This window comes from Myotis brandtii, unplaced genomic scaffold (genome assembly GCF_000412655.1).
Source record: "Myotis brandtii unplaced genomic scaffold, ASM41265v1 scaffold326, whole genome shotgun sequence".
NCBI classification, from domain to species: domain Eukaryota; kingdom Metazoa; phylum Chordata; class Mammalia; order Chiroptera; family Vespertilionidae; genus Myotis; species Myotis brandtii.
This window is the reverse complement of record NW_005362534.1, coordinates 2,145,347-2,161,159: the sequence shown is the minus strand read 5'-3', so window position 1 is coordinate 2,161,159 and position 15,813 is coordinate 2,145,347. Positions and strand designations below refer to the sequence as shown.

Below are 15,813 nucleotides of genomic sequence, written 5' to 3'. Positions count from 1 at the left end.
AGCCTAAAAGTATTTATTATCCATAAGGAATTTGTTGACTTAGTATTAAAACTATTTTTCAATAAATGTAGGTTTATATCCTTTTATCATTATCAAGTGCTTTTGATGTATACTATCTCACTTGATTTCAATAACAACTTTGTTAAATACGCCACCTTGAAAGATTTTTATTGTTTTGTAAATGTTTGAAAAAATACACACTTATATTCCAACATACACCTTATTTAGGAAACTAAGCTATAAGCTCTGTTTAGCCCGGGGCAATGTCTTATTCACTGTTGTATCTTCAACACCTAATACAACTAATTTAAGAGGCATTGTGTAAATATTTGATTCATTAATAAATGAGTGAATGAGAAAGCAAAGCACTTATTAAAGTTCCTACTATTGAGATGAGAAAAGCATTCAAAGATATTCAATGATTTGCTTAAGGGTATGTGGCTAGTAAGTGGAAATAGAACTGGGATAGAGATGAAATAAAATAATCTATATAACATAGCATAATGCCTAAGGCATACTAGGTGTTCAGTAAGTATACCATTTTGATATTCTGTGCACATATTCAAACATTTATGGTGTCCTTTTCACCATATTGCACCATAGTAATGGTGTGTGGGATAATCACAGAGACTAATTCAATATTTCCAATAAGTTAAATCTTGTCTATTAAATAGCAACCTCTGAAAGGTAAATACATTCCCAAAGACTAAATAAGTTCTTTTCTTCAATTTTACACATTATCAATGACTTGATTTAAAACCCAAAGACAATTAAATTGAATTTTATGCAAGAGCATAAAAATCCAGCCGTCAGCTATTCATCACATTCCAATTTGTCTGTGTCAAAGAGAAAAACTTCCATTTAGTCTTCTGAAATCTATATAGACTGTATCTCCATTTTGCAAATTCTGAGCCATTTACTCTGTAAATTACCATGAATTGCAAACAAAAGCCCAGAAATAGTTCTGTGCAGATTCACACCAGTCAGTCAGTTCTGTAAATAGTCAGCCTTGCCTGAGTCCTGTTTTAAATAACATTCATTATTAACAATTCCATGTCATCCTTAGAGCTGATTACCATGCAGTGAGCCCCCCAAAGTAAGATTCTGAACATTTCAAAACAGGCACTGCAGACATTTAGAAATTATTTAGCCATATTGCTGCTAAACCAAGCCATCTATTGATACAAGTGAACATTTTACATTCATATGGCTGCTATTTGGAAGGTATCACATTTTAGTAAGGGCAGAGAGCTGTCAGTTATTCAATTAAGGCTCATATTTATTTTTTAAAAACATCAATTTTGTTGTCTTAACGTTCTTAAAGACTTTGTAAGGAAGCTTTAGAGGGAGTGTTTATATTTTATTACTAGATGATTGTTTTATTGAAAGACTTTTAAATACTGATTTCTAGATCCACAGAATGAGCTTTTCTGTCATCCTCCTTATTCCAAACTCTTTTCCAGAATCTTATTTTTGCCGCAAATATGGAAACTATACTTTGAAAAGGAAACTTTAATTTGCCTGCCTTTAAGTAGCTGATTTATGTTTTAGGAAGTAGTTTGAGAAAAATGCTTAAGATGAGAATAGCCAGAAGATGAAGTCAATGTCAAGTCAAATGGATTTCCTGAAGGTCATCCAGCCAGGTTTGAATTCAAGTTCCTCTGTCACTAGTACCTGTGCTCTTTTCACTATAGCAGGCCTGGAAAGATTCAAAATTTGCCTCTCCAACAATCCAAGAAGAAAATCCCTGGTGAATGGGGACCATAAAAATTCCAAAAATGTGTGTATCAATATCCCTCTAACATCTAGTAAGTAAGCTTTCTTGAATAAAGTATGTATTGTAATCAATAATGAACAATATGTGCAATTAAAAGGTAAGGAAGTATTAACAGCTTCAAAAATTAGCAAGTCAACAAGCTACATAGAAATCCAAAGATACTTTTGAGGGAGGTTTCAAATAGAATTCTAAGTCAAAGAACATTTTTCCTCTACCTATAGTTTATATACTAATAGTGATAATAATAACTAACACTATTGACAAAAATTAGAGCATTTGCATGTTTAATAAGTTTTTAAAGGTCACAAAATAAGCATAGCAAAGAATGCAAAAAAGCTTATGGTTTTTAAAGGACTAGAACATTTGCTTTGTCTAGAATCTGGATAAAAGTTCCCAGGAAATAGGGTTTCCTGCTTCAGTTTCTTTATATGTGAGACAAAAGAACTAAATGAGATAATGTATGAGTAGCACTCAATAACATAAATAGCAATAGCACACAGTAAGCCTGTGTAAGTAGGTGGTCCCTACTGCAGATGAACAGTTTGCTCTAGGCATAGAACAGCTTCTGTAGCCTTAGTAACAGAGGATGATCCTGCATTGCAGATTAAATTGAGCAAATCAAAGTTTCCACTTTTAAAAATATAAAAAACTAAGCTGATAAATAGCCTGATTGATATATCTAGGCCAGTGGATCTCAGTTAGGGGCAATGTTGCTCTCTGGAAACATTTGGAGACATTTTTGGTTATCACAACTTGGGGGAGACAATACTGGCATCTAGTGGGTCAAGGCCAGGGATGCTGCTAAACATCCTATAAGGCACAGGTCAGCCCCCAGAGCAAAATATCATCTGGCCTAAAATGTACATACTGCTGAGTTTAAAAACCCTAGTCTAAGTGGATGGACATAAATTAGGATATCAATGTTGCTATTGCTCTAATAGAACCAATGAGGGTGTCAGATGTAGTAGTGGATTTTCCTTAATATAGATTCATTTGACAGAAAAAAATAAATGGAGCTGGATATCATATCATGTTTCTCTGATACAATGTCTCCTTAGAAATTTAAAGAAACATAAAAAGGTAGAAGTGATTTTAGAGCAGCATCTTGGAGGGATAAAAATTGAAGTATTTTATCAAATAGAGAATTAGGACCCAATAATGAAACATTAAGCAATTTTCTAGGCCTGAAGACAAGACTATAGAGTCATGCTGGTATTGGGCACTTATAAGAGGACTATATTTTAAAAAGTATTTCCACAGATATAGCTCTTGGTCATTTAAAATTTAAGAGCTAGAAAGACTGAACTTAAAACTCAATGGATTTGATTAGAGTGAGGTTTATTGAAAGGACAAAAAGTGGCTTCACTCAGGGAATGGTGGCTATTTTGCATTATAAAGCTTTCATTTATTTATAGAGATGCACACATACAAAGATACTAAATACAGGAGAGAATTGTTGTGATCCAAATATTAAATATTATAACTTCAGTATGTTAATAAAAGGTGGCATTTGGGGACATCAGCCTGATTGTGAAAACTAGAGTAGCTAATACTCGTTTATGGACGAAGATTTTTAATATCCTTAGGAAAAGCCATCTGAACAGCAAAAAAATGGATGAAATAAAAAGAGAATTGTAACATGCTTTTGCATAGCATTTTACAATGTACAAAATACTCTGACATTATTTATTTATAGAGTAATGTGGGAAAAAACTAATTATTTTCATAATGACTGTTTACTCCCAGGTGTCCAAAATAGTTGGCTTCTGATAACAGATCTTCATTGAATTACTGAGTGAATGTGTGGATTCTAAGAGCTCAAGTGGCAGTAATTATAGTCTAAAACATCTAACTCACTAATGGTAGTGAGAAATAGATGGAAGACATAACCTAACTCTGAAGACAGTCTATCATACCACCAACATAATGCACTGGGAAATAATAAGTGGATAATTCTAGCTGCTAAAATTCACAGGGAGCTATATAAACCCAGTAAATCACTGATAGAGGCTGTAAACTTGCCAGCAAATCAATTACAATATCTTTGCGATTTCTTTCTGTTTGTAACTAAAATAACAACACTGGGGATTTGAAACATAAGCCATCATTGATTGTTTAAAATCAGTTCTTGAGGTGGTGAAAGACACCCTAGTTACCATTCATTAGCAAGGCCTTTATTATATCATTTAAAGCATGCATTGGTTAAATGGGAAAAAAGGATTCTCTCTATATAAACACAATAATGCTAACCCATTATCAGTAAGGCATGCATTTTTAGCTGTTTTTCTAGTAGTTAAGATGAGTTTGTATTAAGTAAGTTATATATTCTTGTCTAGCTTCAAGATACAACAGGACTGAGAAAATTATTTATGATCCAGTTTATCTTTTCATCATGCATAATTAAGAAATAGATGGTTAAAACTCTGGCAAATCCCTACATTTCCTTTTAGTAACTAGGATATGCTTAGGAATAATTGAAAAGGATTTCAATACTTGGATATGTAATGTTACTTCTTAGGATCATTGAATCTTAAAGCTAAGCAAAGCTTTAATATCTAGTACTATCTTACATTTGCAAATTAAAAAGCTAAGATTCTGAGGAATTAAGAGACCTATCCAAGTTCACATAGCTAATATAGTGGCTTGTCAGGTTTTAGAATTCAGAGTTCCAAGCTGCCAATTCAGTGATCTTTTCATTATGTCATACTGTCCTAAGGTCACACTTGATTCTACCACTACCTGTGCAACAACAAAAAAGAATCGCATACCAGCTTAGCAAGAGCATTAGTACAGAGATGCTCTGTGAAATTCTTTGAATCTGCCTGCAAGAGATAAGACTTTCAAGTTCATGTCAACTGCTTACACCATCCCAGAATTATGGGTTCTTTCATTGTCACACAATGAAAGAATGCATGGAGAGCCAAGTATACATTTAAACCCCATCATTAAAATTTGTACATTTTCTTGTGTGTCCTGGAGATGTTCACATTTTCAAAGCTGACTCAAAGGTATAGATTTGAGCAGAATGCTTTCTACTAATCAAATAGCACATGAACTAATTTTTAAAAATCAGATCTAGAATATCCTTTAATAATCACGTCTCTAATAATCATATTTTCATAAGCTGCTTTTTAGTCTAAAACCCATTTTATGTGTATTAAGAATATGCTTGTACTAGATTTTGACATTTTATTATGTAAGACAAAGATGTGAACGTGACTGTGAGGTGAATAAACTGAATTTGAGCAGTGCAAATGCAAATTAAGAGAAAAATTACCCAGATAAGGACACCTTTAATAATGTCTGAAATGCATGGCAAACTGAGTGTGATTTGGGCAGATATGTGGATGCAGTCTAAGGGAAAGATTACAGCAGAAATGGGAGGGGTAGATGAGAAGTGTAAAAGATTGTATCAATGACCCCAATTATTCACTTCTACCTGTATCTTTACCTTTTGTCATGTAACTTTGCAGTCCTTTCTAACAGAGGTGGGACATAATTCCTAACCCCCTGGGGTTAGTCATGATGACATGCTTTAGCCAATAGGATTAGCAAATGTGATAAAGTCTTGAAAAGTGCTTACACAATTGGGCTCATTCATTCTTGTGCTCCCCATGAGAAGGACATACCTAACTTTGGTGCTCCCAAGACAGGATGAAAGGCATGTGAATCAGAGCTGCTACAGCCTAGAGAAAAGCCCATCCAACACAAGGATGTATGTGCTATAGTAAGTAATGAGTGGTGTGTGCCACTGAGTGTTAGGGTAGTTTGTTATTCAACAACAGTTACCTGACTTGGGGTTATCTATCTATTCATAAAGAATGCCAGAAAGTGGCAGAGGTTCTTGAATAGCAAAACAGCTCTCCAAATGAGGTTACTCACAAACTCTAAGCAAGTTACCATGACTATTTGCCCAGCAAAGAAGCTGAGTTTGGGACTGGTGACTGGTAAAGGGTGTTTGAGGAACTGGTGCTAATCTGATTGGAGAGGTTTATGAGAGCCAGGGTTGGAATAGGGAGTTTCTCTCCTGAAGTCACATAGACTGGCACAGGCAAGATAAGACTAACAGTTGGTGAAAACGAGGAATTGGAACAGGAAGCTGTGAAAGCAAAGATACGTGTGTGTGTGTGTGTGTGTGTGTGTGTGTGTGTGTGTGTGTCTTGGGGGTAGGGAGGAGAAATTCAGGCAGCCCCTAAAAAGAGTAGGCACAAACAGGATGAATGGGTGTATCTAGGAGGGTGACAAATGGTTGTCTACATGAAAAGAATTGTTGGTGAGGCTTGCATGACAGAGTAGCATGAGAAACTGATACTTTTTTCTTCTCTATGGATTATAGAATAGAAATTATAGAATAAAGTAGAGATTATAGCTGAGATCAAGTCTTATTTATAAACAAAAATAAATTTTTCCAAATGGAATTTTAAAAATTCTTAGTTTTTGGTTCAAAGATTCAATGCCTTCTGGAATTTTCCAAAAAGAGAAAACCAGGGCTACTGAGAGGAAGGAGAACAAGCATATCTAGGGTCCATCTACAACTGTAGATAAGACTACAAACATTGAGCACTGCTCCTGTATCAGTGTTTCTGTATTCCTGTGTCCCTCCTGTATTCCTAAATGGACATTATCCTTTCATCTTACCTTCCTGAGAGAGTAACACTGTTAGTTACTCCCAAAGTATTGAGAAAACTATTCAACATTTGAGTAGCTCCCCAAGGGAGATCAGATATCTTTATCATTGGGCATATTTTTCTGCCTCCAAAGATACTGGGGAAAGATGGGAGGTGAAACAGACAATGTATCTTACAAAAAAAGCCTGCCCACTCAAGTTTTAAGCTGTAAAGTTTTCTGAAGGGTATGGAAAAATGAATTCTACCTGGGCTAACAAGTCCCAGAAACAGGCTGGAGAATTGCCAGGATACTGCTCACTTAGGGCAAAGGTGCTCAGAGGAAAGTGGTGGATATGGAAGTGGTGGGAGACCCCAGCTGAGAATCAGCTAGGAGCTGTACATTGGAACTGCTTGGAGGTGATTCCTTCATCAGCAGGGCTGTTGGGATCATCACCTTCCCACAATGAATCTTTTGAAAATAGGATGAATAGTAGGTGAAAAACTACACAAGTTCAATCAACTTGCCATTGGTAGTTCTATAAGGAGATGAAATACCTCTCATCTTTTCCCTTTCACTGTTCCTTGTCTTCACACTGGAAATTTTTTTTTATAAAACAAATTGTTAAAAATAATATTTATATCACCCCCTGTGCTATACAGAGATGAAATTCAAGGATAATGTAATCTGTCTTCATAGGCAAATTTATAAATATACGTAATATCATGTGATCTAAACAAGAAATAAAAGGAAAATAAATTTTAATATAAAATGTATTTCAAATGTAAATGTTTGGGGAAGAGGTATATGAGAACTCACTGTACTTTCTGCTCAGTTTTGCTGAGAACCTAAAATTGTCTAAAAAATAGTTAATAATAATAACAATGCCAAGATCTCAGACAAGATGATTTCCAGTACTGTTTTATGTTATTGACTTTGTTGAAACTTTAAAATTTTTTGATATTTTGAAATAAATTCTGAATAGTTATATTCATGTATATTCCTGGGATCTCCATTATGGGGACAGGTATATAATTCAGACTGTCTCAAGAATGTTGTGTTGGCCACACAAATATGAGTGGCATTCACATTGGAGGTATGATTTTCCAGATGAGTAAACAGTTTCTAGTAAAATTTCAAACAAATAAATTCAATCTTTTTTCAGTGCTACAATTAATAACATTTACATTCCTGGAAAACACTGTTATTATTTAAATTGTGCAAAATAAGTTTTTAAATAAAGAAATGTAATTAAGCTCTACATTTCATAATTATTAACAAGTTTTTACTATCATGAATGTCCAGTGGGACATTTGAAAGTAGTGTAAGTTAGTAAGATAATTTGTCATGGTTTAGGTTTGTCCCACACAATATCAATTATGACCTTTGCCCACCATATATCAATAATGCCTCCCCCAAAACATTGGGACCACAAACCCACAAATTTTCTTAAGAATAGTAACTGTCTCAAATTATGTCATTTAAAAATAATCAAATTAAAATTCCTTAAGCCAGTCAGAGAAAGATAAGTATCACATGATCTCAGTCATATGGGGAATCTAATGAACAAAATGAACTGTTGAACAAAATAGATCCAGAGACATAAAAGCATGGAACAGACTGTTGAATCTCAGAGGGTGGGGCGGAAGAGATCAACCAAAGAACTTGTATGCATATATGCATAATCCATGGACACAGACAATAGGGTGGTGGAGGCCTGGGGTGGGGGATGGAGGCAGCATAAAAGGGGTCAATGGGAGAAAAAAGGGGGCATATGTAATACTTTCAACAACAAATATATTTTTAAAAGATGATACTTAGATAAGTATTTCCATTTTTTAATGTTCCTCAAAATGAGACACACTGAATTAAGCTGCTGAACCAAATAGAACAGCTCTCAGAAACAATGACAAAAAATATGTGTAATATCCATTGAATATGTATGCAAACTTGATCTTTGTGTAGAATTCACATTCAAGTCACAGATATAAAGCTGGAAACAATGAATCTTTTTTCAAATCCAACAGTTTCTGGTGAATTTTGCATCATTTAAAACAGGTAGCCTGGTAGGTGTGGCACAGTGGTTGAGCATTGGCCTATGAACCAGGAGGTCACGGTTCTGTTCCCAGTCAGGGCACATGCCTGGGTTGTGGGCTTGATCCCCAGTAGGGGACATATAGGAGGCAGCTGGTCAATGATGATTCTCTCATCATTGATGTTTCTATCTCTCCCTTCCTCTCTGAAATCAAGAAAAATATATTTTTTAAAAAGATAATAATTGTTATAGGTCTCTGACAATGTTAAGAATTTTTGTGTGTCATTGCTAATACTCTCAGTTCATACAAAATGAAAGCCAAGGCAACTTAATAATTTTGAAATAGTTGATGCTTAATGCCAAGTGTAGAGAATGTCTTTTAAATGTATTTTTAAACTTTTTTTTCAGCAATAATTTCAACCTTACATAAGAATTACATTAGTAGCATGAAAAATTACCATGTGCCATTAACAAAACAAAAAGGCAACCAACCAAATGGGAGAAGATAAGTACAAACAGCACCTCCAACAGGGGTTAATATACAAAATATGTAAAGAACTCATAAAACTCAACACCAAACAAACAATCCAATTAAAAAATGGGCAGAGAACCTGAACAGACACTTCTCCCAAGAAGACATACAATTGGCCAAAGATTATGAAAAGATCTCAACTTCAGTAGTTATTAGGGAAATGCAAATCAAAACTACAATGAGATACCACCTCACAACTATTAGAATGGATATTTATCTATATATATAAAAGGCTAATATGCAAAGTGTCCCCTCTGGAGTTTAACCTGGAGACCTGGAATTTGATTGCTCGCTATGATGTACGCTGACTACCAGGGGGCGGCGTGGAACAAAGGAAGACCCTGGCTGGCAGTCTGCAGCTGGGGAAGGGAGGTCCAAGCTGGCAGCTGGCAGCCGAGGAAGGGAGGCCCCGGCTGGCAGCCAGAAGTCCCCGATCGGCCCTGATCGCCGGCCAGGCCTAGGGACCCTACCTGTGTATGAATTTCGTGCACTGGGCCTCTAGTTATCAATAAGACAAGTAATAAAAAGTGTTAGAGAGGTTGTGGAAACAAAGGAACCCTCATTCACTGTTGGTGGGGATGTAAACTGGTGCAGCCACTATGGAAAACAGTATGGAAGTTCCTCAAAAAATTAAGAGAGTTACCATATGACCTAGCAAGCCCTCTTCTGGGTATCTACCTGAAAATTTGAAAACATTTATTCATACCTTTATGTTTATTGCATATATACATTTGTGCATCATTCACAGTGGCCAAGACATGGAAATAACCAGTGTTCTTTGATAGGTTGCATAAAGAAGATATACATAAGGCCAGAGAGGGGAAGGAGGGGATAAATGGTGATAGAAAGAGACATGACTTGGGGTGGTAAACACACAATACAATATATAGATGATGTATTATAAAATTGTGCATCTTAAACCCATATAATTTTATTAACTAATGTTATCCCAATAAGTTCAATTAAAAATAAATTAAAAACTTTAAAAAAAGATGTACATGTATACAATGGGATACTACTCAGCCATGAGAAAAGATGAAATACTGCCATTTCCAACAATATGAACAGATCTTATGACTATCATGCTAAGCAAAATAAGTCAGATGAAAAAAATTAAAAACTGTATGATTTCACTCAGATGAGATATAAAACTGAAAGCAACATTGACATTTTAAAATAATTGTTGAGTGGCCCTCCATTTGGATTTGTCTGGTGTTTTCTAATGATTATATTTAGATTCTGTGTTTTTGACAGAAACATCACAAAAGTAATGTGCCTTTCTCATATATCCCATCATTATGTATATGATGTTATTTTGTTCCATTATTAGTGATTAGAGAATATCTTCACAAGAAAAAAAAGATCTAGGAAAAGTGAGCTTACTCAATTTGGTGCTTTTTCATAAGTATGGAAGTCATAAGTTGATTTGACCCAAACACACAATTTTCTTTGAAAATAAAAAGTCAGTCCCTAGTCAACATAACCAATTCAACATCACTTTTCTTGACATGAGCTGAGAGTTCTGAATTCAGATTTAAATTATGTTGACAATTAATATGCATGATGATATATCCTGTCAAAGGCCTAGATGGAACTTAGCTGGTGGTCAGAGGATATTGCTTTAGAGTCAGTGTGCTTGGGAATTACGTGCATCAGAAGGAAAGTGGACCACCTCATGAGACTGCATATTGGGTCTTTGCAAACGGTTAGCTGTAAAGTGCTTTCCTGCAGCTCAAAGAAATGAAAAGGATGAGATTCATTTTTCTCTCATTTTGTTTCCATCTGATTCTGTTCTGCTAGCAAAGTACTTGAAGTAAAGCATCTATTAATCTTGGAACAACCACTGAATTTAATTACCATGCCTAATGTTAGCTTGTACAAAGTGTTATAGGGATATGTTTTCTTCCATAAGAAGTACAGTACAATATGTTCTTCTATTTCAAATCCAGTTCACTTAATTCCAGTGCTTTGACAGGAAAAAGCAATACTGGTGCCGACCTTCATAGTCAGACAGCTCACTCTCTAAACTACACACCTGAAAAAAATCCCATCCCAATTGCCTTCATCACGACATGCTGCTATATAGAACTATTTCTGTCTCCCCCCTCAAAAAAATATAATTAGGAAAGCATGAATAATTATTGCATTCCAAGAGACCATGGTGAATGTTATTAGTGTATAAAGCATATTGCATGAATTTACCAGAGGTCTTTATTCTGAGTTCACATATGTTCTGCAAAGCTATCATTTTAAACTGCTCATAGAGTGCTGCTTAATGGCACATTCCATTTCCTTGTATGGCTACTCACCTTTTTGGGTGGGGTGACTGGCAGGTATTAAATGCTACATGCTGTGATGGGAATCTATACAAAGTTTATACTTCTCTGCACATTTTTAGGAAAGGCAAGTAAGACGAAAACAGAAAGTCATATTGATTCTCTCTGTGGGTCTCTTGAATTAAGAGGCCATTTAAAACTGGAAGGTTATTTGATCGGATGTTGGGTAATTGGATACAGGGTCAGCATGTACTTTAAAAACAACACTATTAACAACTGTGAAATGATAACCCTCCATCTTTCCAAAGGAGTGAAGGAAAGGAATTTAACTATAGTCACAATGCTATGGATTAGATCTCCAGAATTTATTCATCTTCTAACTGCAAGTTTGTACTCTTTGACTAACATCTCTGTGATTCCCCCACCTCCCAGCCCCTGGTAATCACAAACACTACAATATTACTCATATTGAAATATAAAATTATATCAAATAAACACATTGTACACCTTAATTTATACATTGTTATATGTCAATTATATCTCAATGAAAATTTAAAGTATAGAAAGAGGTATTTAGGTTGTGTATTTTGAAAACAGCAACAACACTAACATGAACTTATTAGGATTTGTCAAACAGTATATTTTCTCTGGAGAGTCTAAGAAGGGGAAGATGACTCCCATGCTGTCATACTTGAACTGCTAGTCAGATTGGGCTAGAAAGCATCGTAAATTTTTTGAACCTTTGAGACAGGCATAGTCATGCCAAGGAGGTGATCTTATGAGGTCAAGTCAGAAATAGTTATTTCAAAGAAGTGTCACAACCTGTGTTCACCATTATCCATGCTACTCTGATTTTTCTGTCATATTTAAGCTCTGATCATTATTAAAACTGGTTTTATATTATAATAATACTAGAGGCCCATTGCATGAAATTCGTGCACAGGGGGGAAGTGTCCCTCAGCCCAGCCTGTACCCTCTCCAATCTGGGACCCCTTGAGGGATGTCTGACTGCGGGATCGGGCCTAAACTGGCAGTCGGACATCCCCTTCACAATCCAGGACGACTGGCTCCTAACCACTCACCTGCCTGCCTGCCTGATTGCCCCTACCCTCTCTCCCTGCCTGCCTGATCCCCCTAACTGCTCTCCCCTGCTGGCCTGATCATCCCTAACTGCCTCTGCCTTGGCCCCACTACCGTGGCTTTGTCCAAAAGGACGTCCAGATGGTTGTCCGGAAGATGTCCAGTCTAATTAGCATATTACCCTTTTATTAGTATAGATATACTGTGCCTCAGTTTTACTCTTCTCTAAAAGAACCACACACACTAAAGCTTTCGAATGTGACAATAAACAATAAAAATAAGAATAATCCTATAGTTGAATTATGATTACAATCATACATATTTTCACAATTATATTTTTTCTATTTAAATTCTCAATACCTCCCTCATATATCTCTTGATTATGCGTCCTTCCAAATCCTACAGGACTAGGGGCAAGGCTGTGTACACCCCCATTTTTTCCTTTGGCTATTGGGCATTTATCGCAAACAGAACATCTGAGGTTTAAGAAGCTGACCCAGACCCATGCCTGCCCCTGGCTAGGGATGGGGCAGTCTTTCTTCACCTCATGCCAGGCCCCCAGCATTGAGGTAGCTGCATCTTAAGCCCCCACAGTACAACTCCCCAGGCTTGCTGAATTCCCATGTAGATCCAAGCCTGAAGGGGAAGAGGAAAGAAGAAATGCAAACAGGAGAAGCCCCAGCTTCAATGGAAAATGCCCATACCTCCAACAAACATTTCAGCCTTTGAGAAAAGGCTCCTTCCTGCCTATCCATCCCACTGGCAGAGGGTATAGAGTGGCTGGCTGCTGGGTTGGTGGGTCATTGCTGCTCCAGGCTGTCCTCAGTCACCCCCTGGTAGTTGGGGTCAGGGTAGCTATGGCCTGTCACATTGTGGTCCATCTCTATCTTATGGTGGATCACATTCCACACTACCATGTCAGTCTCACTTGTGGTGTTGGGCATCTCCACTGTGAAGATAAGTCAACTCTTCCAGGCCACCTTCAGCAGCTTTAGGACCTTATGGCTTGGGCATTGTCCAGAAGGTAGCACTAGCAGGGAAACCCTATGGTAGTAAATGGCTTCCTGGGGTTGGGGTGGTTCAGGGCCCTGAATGCCATAAGGAATATTGTAAACTATGAGTATTATCCCACAGTCCTTGTGGCCAGTGAGTGACACCTGGAAACTGATCACCTTCATCTTCCCCTGAGGCTGAGTACCAGTTTTCTCTCCATAGATGGCTTTGCAGGAAGGACATGTAAACTTCCATCCTTGTTCCCATTGCAGTACATGGCCATCAGGCAGAACATTTGGAAGGCATAGCTACACTTGGTGAGGCAGCCCATAGCCACTGACATGATGGTCTTGCTGTTGGTCACATCACTCATTTTCATATTCCATACTTCCCTGCTCAAGTAACCAAACCCCTTCATTGCTGCTGCACCTTCATCTGGAAGGCTTACCTTGCATTGCTGCCACCACTCCTATTCCACACTCCCATCTTCAGAGCTCTAAATTTTCCTCATCCTTCTATACTAAGTTTAAATGCAGGTCCCTGAAATTACTCCTGACCACACAAAACCTCCCATTTCTCTATTTACTATAATCCTTTAACTACACCTTACTGGTTATACAGCTCTTGTTCTCTTTTGAACCTTTTGTTCATTCATTTGTGCAATAATTATTTATTAAATGTTTCCTATGTGATAGGTGATGACTATAAATTAGACACCATGTACATCTGGGTCCTCAGAAAGCTCCCATTCTCTCAGGAAATGTAGTCATTAAGGAAAAAATGACAAAAGTGGAAAATTCTAAAAAACACACAGAATAGTATAGGTGTGCCCCAAAGGTTATGTTTCTAACCTAGTTTAATGGGTCAGAAATATCTGTCCTTGGTTAAAAGGTATCAGGTTATATGACACAAGGGTTGAATTACACTTTACTTGGCTGGAGTACCACAAGACAAAAATTCATTGTTCTGGAAATCCCAGAGCAACCCACTCATATCCACACTTAGTTTGGACTTCAGAAAGCATATGATTCAATTGCAAATAATGTCAAGAAAAACTGGACCCACAGTGTATATATCTAAGAGTCCCCTAGAGGTTCACAAAGATTTGAAGCTGCCCATTCACAGGACTTTTCCTGAGTCTTGTCTACAGGCCAGGCCTGGTACCATGTGCTAATGATACAGTGCTGATAATGACAAGCTCCCTTCCTTCAAAGAGCTAGTGGTCTGGCAGGAAAGACACACCTGTGAACAAATAATAGGTTATTGATTCATGTATCTCTTCATCTGGCTCAGTGCTTCTAGCTTTGTATTCTCCTGCCAAATCCCTTGCATCTCAGACCCTGCTTATCTACTTCACTAATGAGGGAGTCATCAACTGTCTATTCCAAGCTAGTTCTTGTGTGACACTTGTGGAGACTCTGAGAACAAATCCTGAGCTTTCTCAGACAGAATCTCTATGGTCGTTCTAATTGGGGTATCAAGCTGTGTCTGCTGAGTCCCCAACTACTGTGGAAAAACAATCAAGGAGAGGATCTCCTACTCATCTATTTTATCCTCTTATATAGTTCCCTTATTTTCAGTCTTAGAGACTCATTTCCATGACAGAATATCCCATCACTTTTGTTCTAGGAAATTTGAAGAGCAGATGGAAGGATGGAACCCATAGCTTTTTTCCCCTTTTGAAATTTTGTACATATATGAAAAGCAGAGAATCCCCAACAGCTATAATGTAATATTATATTAAAGCTCTTTATGCTATTAGAAGAGTAAACAGTAAATTTCCTGTGGGTAGGCACAGTCTCTTGTTCCTATCCCCTGAATCATTTAGTGCAGTGTCTTTTACTTAGTACACACTTAGCCAATAGAGTAAGTGTGAATAAAGAATGGATGAATGAACAAACAAAGGAATAAAAAAATTCATTGGAAAAGATAAAGAACAGGAAACCAAAAACATTTAGAGTCAATCATGAAAGTGGAACTTGTGCCTGGCCAGCATGGCTCAGTGATTGAGCATCATTGACCTATGAATCAGGAGGTCACAGTTCAATTTCTGGTCAGGGTACATTCCCCGGTTGTGGGCTGGATCCCCAGTGTGGGGAGTGCAAGAGGCAGCCAATCAATGATTCTCTCTCATCATTGATATTTCTACCTCTCTCTCCCTCACCCTTCCTCTCTGAAACCAATGAAAATATATTTAAAAAAAGAAAATGGAACTTGAAGAAAGGAATTATGCCATTCCACTATTTTTAGTTATATTTGGTCAGTCTGGCTAATCTAATCTAATAAAAGACAAACATGCAAATTGACCGTACCTTTGCTACACCTTAAGCCACGCCCACCAGCCAATCAGAGTGACTATATGCAAATTAACCCAACAAAGATGGCGGCCGGCAGCCACCAAGCTGGAGCGAGCAGGAGGCTTGGTTGCTCCTGTGATGGAGGAAGCCAAGCTTCCTGCCTGCTGCAGCCGGCTCTGAGCTCCACTGAAGGCAACAAAGTTTCAATTATAGAAGGT

General features: G+C 37.1%; 1 long non-coding RNA gene across 1 annotated transcript in view; it reads left to right on the top strand.

Annotated features, from left to right (window-relative positions):
• The first annotated feature begins 337 nt into the window (after positions 1–337).
• Positions 338–15,813, top strand: part of LOC106726872 — a 21,026-nt gene continuing 5,550 nt past the window's right edge. The window contains exons 1-2 of the long non-coding RNA XR_001363000.1: positions 338–348; positions 15,390–15,397. This is a non-coding gene — a long non-coding RNA (uncharacterized LOC106726872). The remainder of the gene's footprint in view (positions 349–15,389; positions 15,398–15,813) is intronic.